Here is a 7519-nt window from a genome sequence, read left to right on the forward strand (position 1 = left end):
GTGGTGGTTGTAGTGATGATGATGTGATCGTGTGGTTGGAGCAGTAGTGGTAGTGATCACAATGTGGTTGTGGTGGTTGAAGTAGCAGTGGTAGTGATGATGTGCTGGTGGTTGTAGCTGTAGTTGTAGTGATAATGATGTGGTGGTGGTGGTTGTAGTAGTGTTAGTTCAGATGAGGTGGTAGTGATGATTATGTGGTGATGGTTGTTAGTGATGATGATGTGGTGGTGGTGGTGGTTGTAGTAGTAGTGGTAGTACTAGTGATGATGATATGATGGTGGTGGTTGTAGTCGTGGTAGTGATGATGATGTGGTGGTGGTGTAGTGGTAGTAGTAATGATGTGGTGTTGGTATTGTAGTAGTGGTAATAATGATGATGTAGTGGCGGTGGTTGCAGTAGTTGTGGTAGTGATGATGTGGTGATGGTGGTTGTAGTAGTATTGGTAGTGATGATGATGTGGTGGTTGGAAGGGGGAGGGTATCCTAATTGACCTCATCGGAATTTGACGGAAGTTGCCCATAACCCGGAATTTTTTGCTCCAGACCGGAAATTTGGCATTACTGTTTAACTGACATCCTTAAAGCCAATCTCAGAAATTTTGAGCAAGCATTCAATATACTAATAGATAAGTGAAACGCAGCATGACACTCTAACAGTTATTAAATATTCTCATAAATATTAAGCTGCACAGAGCAGGAATAATCCCTTTAATAATTTACAGGCTCCTAAGGATACCTTCTCTATGTAAATATTGTACAGCTGTCCCAAGACGTGGACCCCCCTTGTATACACTACCAAACCAGGAGGAAGAGTTCACCCCTGAGGATTTTCTTTTTTTGTTCTTTTGGATTTTGTAAAAATATGTCCAAGCCAACACAAATTTTTATCGATTCATTGTTACACTTCATAATCTTCGGATTCTCTATTAAGGTAAAAATATTCCTTTTTCCCCTTATATGGTTAACTAAGACTATTGGATGGATGCGTGAATTAGAAGGGGGAGGAATGTGGGGAAGATTTTGTGGCACTGTTTGTTGTGATAGTTTTGTTTTGTTATGACTGTCGTGTCTCGATCGAGCTGTTGTGAGTAATCTTCGTGTTATGTTCGTTCACTGACTCCCGCGTAAACGTAACGTCATCGTTTCTACCACATAAAAGCTTACTATATTCTTCATTCCCCCCTTCGACTTAGATTTAACAATATTTAAAAATAAATTTTCTTCATTGATAACGTACATCCGAACCGTCATTCCTTGGTATGTTTTTAGTGTGACTTTTAAACAGGACTATTATCGATATGAGATGTGCTTATAAAAGCATTTTAACTGCCCATAATACATCCTCTAGATATATGTTGTAAGTACTTTGGTATTTGTCCACTTGGCACTCCAATAGTGAGCTGATAAATGGCCTAGGGGCTGTGATCCGATTTTTTTTTTTACTTTTGAGTGATTTGTCCCAGAAAATGTTCCATAGATTTTTTGTTTAAGGATGGATTTTAATGATTTATGTCTTATTTTCTTCAATAAAATATTTGCAATTTGTAAACAAAATTCCAGTGAGGGCACTGATTTAAACATCTCAACTTTTAAATAAAATATAAATTCAGGGCAAAGTTGTATACCACATCCATGAAATTTGTTCCAGCAAAATCATTACTCAAATCTTAGCGGCCATTGGAGGCCAGTTTTGAAATCCAAATGGTGGTCACTACCGGAAATACAAATTTCAGGTCACAAATCAGGGGTGAGAATGACTGGTCACAAAAAAGGAGGAAATTTTTCATCGTGAAGATCATGACCCATCCATGCGACCATAACCTATAAATTTGAATTTCACTAAAAATTTACTGAGATGCGATCCAAAATTTGTCTTGCAGCAATTTCTGACACGACTCGATGGAATTTCAAAAGTTGAAAGTGTAATTACAACATTTTTGGTGGTTGTAGTAGGGATGATGATGTGGTGGTGGTTGTAGTAATAGCAGTGGTAGGGATGATGTGGATTAGTAGTAGTATGGATGATTGTGTGGTGGTGGTTGTAGTAGCTGTGGTAGGAATGATGATTTGGTGGTAGCTGTAGTAGTAGTGGTGGTAGGGATGATGATGTGGTGGTTGTAGTAGTAGTGGTGGTAGGGATGATGGTTTGGTGGAAGTTGTAGTAGTGGTGGTGGTAGGGATGACTATTGTAATAGTAGTAGTAGTAGTAGTGGTAGTAGTGGTAGGGATGATGATGAGGTGGTGGTTGTATTAGTGGTAGTAGGGTTGATGATGTGGTGTTGGTTGTAGTAGTAGGGGTGGTAGGAATGATGGTGTAATGGTGGTGGTAATAGTAGTGGTGGTAGGGATGATGATGGTAATAGTAGTGGTGGTAGGGATGATGATGTGATGGTGGTTGAAGTAGCAGTTGTGGTATGAATGATGATGTGGCGGTAGTTGTGGTAGTGGTGCTACGGATGATGTGGTAGTGGTGGCAGGGATGATGATGCGGGGGTGATTGTAGTAGCAGTGGTCTTAGAGATGATGTGATGGTGGTTGTAGTAGTAGTGGTGGTGGTGGTGGGGATGATGATATGGAGGTGGTTGTAGTAGTGGTAGTAGGGTTGATGATGTGGTGGTAGTTGTAGTAGTAGTGGTGGTAGTGGTAGGGATGATGTGGTACGATTTGAAGTAGTGGTGGTAGGGATGATGATGTGGTGGTGATTGTAATAGTAGTGGTGGTAGAGATGTTGATGTAGTGTAGTGGTTTTGGTGAGTGTTTTTTTATTCAGTGATGATAATAGCAGTTTGTCAAAAAGGAGGACAATTTCTCGGTCTATCGATCAAACACAAGCAAAGAAACCTAGTAGTTATTCAGCTTATAAATACAACCAAAGAATCTCTCAAATTCAAAGCCATAGTCCAAAGGTAAAAAGAAAAAAAGATTAAACTAAGCCAATCACCATTGCTTTGTTCTAATATTATCTCTATATACCAGATTATTTAATGGATGGTTGCGAAAGAAAGAAAGAAAGAGAGAGAGAGAGAGAGAGAGAGAGAGAGAGAGAGAGAGAGAGAGAGAGAGGAGAGACTTCTTTACCAGAATAACTTATGTATTGACCTTTTGAATTCTATATAAAAGAAAAAAAGAAGAAGAAAAGAGAAATAGAAAGAAGGACAAAGGGAAAAAAAAAAGAGAGAGAGAGAGAGAGAGAGAGGAGAGAGAGAGAGAGAGAGAGAGAGGAGAGAGGAGAGAGAGAGAGAGAGAGAGACAGATTAAAAAGGCAATAGGTATCTACAACAGAGAAAAAAATCCAGACCCATTTGTCCCTCCCCTTCCCCTTCAACCATCAACTAACTAATCAAAGAACACCGGTCTTCTGTGTCTATTGTGACATCTGGTGCCATACTGTCTGGCCCAACGTCATAAAAACGGGACTGTCATCAAATTTCACGAGACTGAGCACAGGTGTCAAAATATGACATAAGATATAATGGTGATTTTGTGGTTTTGAGGAAAATATTTGACAAGGCAAATTTGAAAAAGGAGGAAATGTGATGGGATGGGCGGAGATAAAATACCATTTAGGCGGAAATCCGCCTTTAGGCGGAAGATTCTCAGCCCTGCAAATAGAAGTACATTTTTCTGCCTTTAAACTAACATAACTTTCCTTCTGCTAATCTGATTTTCACAATTTAGAATCGAATTGAAAAGCACTTTCTAATGATAAAGGTTTCATTGAGCCCAATTTGAATTTCGCTGTGACACCTGTCCTCTATCTGACCATGTGGTCGCTCTCTGAATATTTCTGTTTGTTTGCTTTTTAATTATTCATTCTCTTTAGACACTTTTTGAGATCGGAGTGGGGACGAATATGACAATTTGCTAGAAACTAGAAAGGAACCAAGAGAGAGAGAGAGAGAGAGAGAGAGAGAGAGAGAGAGAGAGAGAGAGAGAGAGAGAGAGAGAAAGAGATTTTAAAAAATAAAAAGAGGGGGGGGGAGGATGGATGGGACATTTATCCCTTGAAAATTTCTGTAAAAAGAAGACGGAATTTTAAAAAAAAAAAAAAAAAAAAGTGGCGGATTCTGGTAAAACTTCCGGGGCAGACGACAAACCATTCCGCTGTGATTATCCCCAGACACCTGTCTGGGGATAATCAAAATTCGTTATCCCCAGACATATATTTGAAACTCCGCTCTATCTGACCATTTGGTCGCTCTCTGAATATTTCTGTTTGTTTGCTTTTTATTTATTTATTCTTTTTAGACACTTTTTGAGATCTGAGTGGGGACGAATATGACAATTTTCTAGAAACTAGAAAGGAACTAAGAGAGAGAGAGAGAGAGAGAGAGAGAGAGAGAGAGAGAGAGAGAGAGAGAGAGAGAGAGAGAGAGAGAGAGTGTGAGTTAAAAAAAACAAAACCAGGTGTCTGGGGATAACCAATTTTCATTATCCCCAGACAGGTGTCTGGGGATAATGACAGCCAAACCATTCGGCCATGACACCTACTTTGAAGTCGACGCATATTGTGTATACATGTAGTAACAACTGATTTAATGTTGATTAATTTTATGTTTTTATAGAGATATTTTATTAACTTTACTTATTTCTGTGTGCATTTGGAAACATTCCATATTCTGGAATGTGGATGATTGTTTAAAAGAGCGGAGTTTCAAATATGTGTCTGAGGATAACGAAATTTCGTTATATTCTAGACCGTCTATATACCCAGACAGGTGTCTGGGGATAATGATGACAGCCTTTGCCTTTGAATTTTTTACCAAAATATCCATCGTGAACCAGATGTAGAAATCCGTTCACGACAAAGTAGTTGCTAAAGCACTTTTCTAATACTGGCATTTTTACCCCTTAAGGAATTTTCCCAAAGGAAATGAATGTCTCGGGCCTCGCCGCTCAGTTGCAGTTGATACAAAATTAATCCAGAGATTCAGTTGAGTCGGGGCAACATAAAAGGTAAATCGTGTTAATTGCCAAGGAGTGAGTCTTGGTAGTGGATGGTTAATCATATGTGACTAATAACATGTGATAATCGATGGAGTGTACATCAAGAAATGATTTAAAGGTGGACCTTTGACTTAGGATTGACAATTCGGGCGTTACCTTCGCCTTCACTTTCACATTCTTCGCCACTTTTCCAGGAAAAACAACAGTAAAGCTTCCGTTTGTTGACGAGGAGAGTTTACAAGTACAGGTTAACATTGGATGAAACTACAAACTACAGTTCCTCACTTTACAGCCAAAGAAACATTATCAACATTCACAATAAATAATGGCACAATGATCACAATAACTGATTCTGACACATATCATGTTTTCAACGGGACACAAAACATCAACACCCAAGACCAACTTGTAGAGGATGGGTGCTATTGTATACAAGTACTCAGTACGTAATAAGAATCTAGATCGAAGTATGTACTTGAGGTTTCAGAGTTCCTTTTTGTCTCTTAAAAGGATTTTTTTTAACGTGAAAATAAAATATTATCAACGTTTACTTCGAGGCATTGGAACGACTCTAAAGGATCAAAGAAGTACCAAGAAAAAGATAGGTGGTCTTTATGTCAAGGCTCATTGCAGTCTATATGATGTCACATTCGATGAACTGGCTTGTTCCTTGCCGCTCCTCACTACTCACTCCCGAATAAAATTCAGCTTCAAGCATCCTTTCTTATTAACCCATTGCACATTTCGGGAGGCCTTCTGAAAGCTCCTCGGTCTAGCATCTCTTTCATCCGGGTGGATGTGCAATCAGATATCTCGACCTCTAATCCAGGCCTCAGAAAAAGAGAGAGAAAAGAAAGTGAGAAATATAGCATGTCGCAACTTGTATTCGACTAATTTAATTTTGATGACAGTGCGTCAAATCTTTTTTAAAATAATGACTGTAATAATAAAATAAAATAAAGAAAAATAGAACATATAACATAAAGGATGAGCTCCAGACTGCAGTGGTATTACAGATGATCGTGTTAGCAATAAAGAAGTGCAAAGTTCCTCTAATCAATTAAATCAGGTGCTTACACAATATTCACCATCATAAGATTATACCAATGATTGGGAGTATGTCGAAATAGTAGCTATTTAGAGCAATAATTTGAACATTAGAAATTTTATATCATCCTTGCTATGTGAGCTGGACAAAAAAAAGGAGAAAAAAAAAGACCTTTTGTTTAGATACTATTCTCCGAAACAAATTTTACTCAATAAGAATAAGCTAAAAAATGTTGTTTTAAAGCAGGACACAACCATACAATGATTTTAAAAAATAAAAAATCCAACATATCAAATTATGGCACGATTGAAACCAGTCAAGGAAAAACAAACTAAACATAAAGAAAAAATGTGTTCCATTATTATTCCACAATTTGTAGACGTTGGATGCAAAAGGAGGTTACTCAATCAAAATATCAAAGCCGTATAGGTAAAGTATTGTTAAGTTTCACGGAATTCGGCCTGAAGCTTGTGGAACTCAAATATCGATCGATAATTAATTTCAACTGAGGTTATTGCCAATACCATCCAGTTTAGATTTTTGCCCATCCAAATATTAAAGTATTTCCGTTTACTGGGTGATGTAAACACTACAACGGAAATTTCCGTTTATGACGTGTGCAAACAATGCAACCAACGATTTTGGAGAACCGATTTTTATGCCTGCAACTATAACTGATGATATTATATTATCCCCCCCCCCCCCCCCCCCCCCCCCTTTTCTTTTTGTCTAGTTTATTATTGTTATTGTTACCATTGTGTTGTTTTTGTCGTCGTCATTGTTGTTGTAAATGGATTAGCTTTGCCAAATGGGATAGAGATTATTTCAATGAAAACAACAAAAAAATCGTGAGCCATAATATTATCAGTGTATGTTCGTCGTTCAAAAAAAAAAAAAAAAAAAGTGGGGGGGGGGGGGGGGGGGGGGGGGGGGGGGGGGGGGTTGAGTTTTCTCACTCATGCCGGCCTAAATTGATCATCAGCACCGCCCCTGGTTAAAATGATAAAACAGGGAACAATCCGATTCGAGAAATGTAACACATAGGCTGAATATCCGACTAAACCGGTGCAGACTTAGCTTCATGGTCTCGCTTATAACTATAAAGTGCAGAAAAAGTTTGTGATTAAAAATGGTTAAACTGAAAAGAAATTGATTCGTGAAACGTGCGTAACACATAAACAGAATGATATGTGATTATCCACCTAAGAGCTACAGCGTCACTGTCTTCCTTATGCAATGCATTAAGTTTACGATTATAATGATTAAATAGTAAAGAATGATTTCGACAAATGTAACACATCAGCATCCGTTGCAAACTTGAGTAAGCGTCGTGGTGTTGCTTATAAGTATAGATAGTATGCAGATGACGTCACTCAGGCCTTTGTTATTGTTTTTGCCATCCGCGTTTGTGAGTTGTTCTCACTAAACTGTATTAACCAGACTATAAAAGTTCATGGTTACACAGAGTGTGTGTGTTGGTCCGTTATACTTCCGGGTGGCAATGTTGTGAACTCCTTGGCCAAGC

The 7519-nt window shown here is 38.4% G+C and overlaps 1 protein-coding gene across 4 annotated transcripts in view; it reads right to left on the reverse strand.

Annotated features, from left to right (window-relative positions):
- LOC144975973 (uncharacterized) overlaps positions 1 to 5387 on the reverse strand; it is a 77700-nt gene extending 72313 nt beyond the window's left edge. Inside the window, exon 1 of one of the 4 annotated variants that reach the window (XM_078920215.1) lies at positions 5103 to 5385. The gene's annotated coding sequence lies outside the window, so the exon portion shown is untranslated. Of the gene's footprint in view, positions 1 to 4847 lie in introns of all 4 variants that reach the window. The other 3 variants (XM_078920212.1, XM_078920213.1, XM_078920216.1) reach the window with 3 other exon arrangements.
- Positions 5388 to 7519: the final 2132 nt, after the last annotated feature.

Source organism: Berghia stephanieae, chromosome 6 (assembly GCF_034508935.2).
Source record: "Berghia stephanieae isolate SIO BIC M18660-M18661 chromosome 6, UCSD_Bste_1.3, whole genome shotgun sequence".
Taxonomy (NCBI): Eukaryota; Metazoa; Mollusca; class Gastropoda; order Nudibranchia; family Aeolidiidae; genus Berghia; species Berghia stephanieae.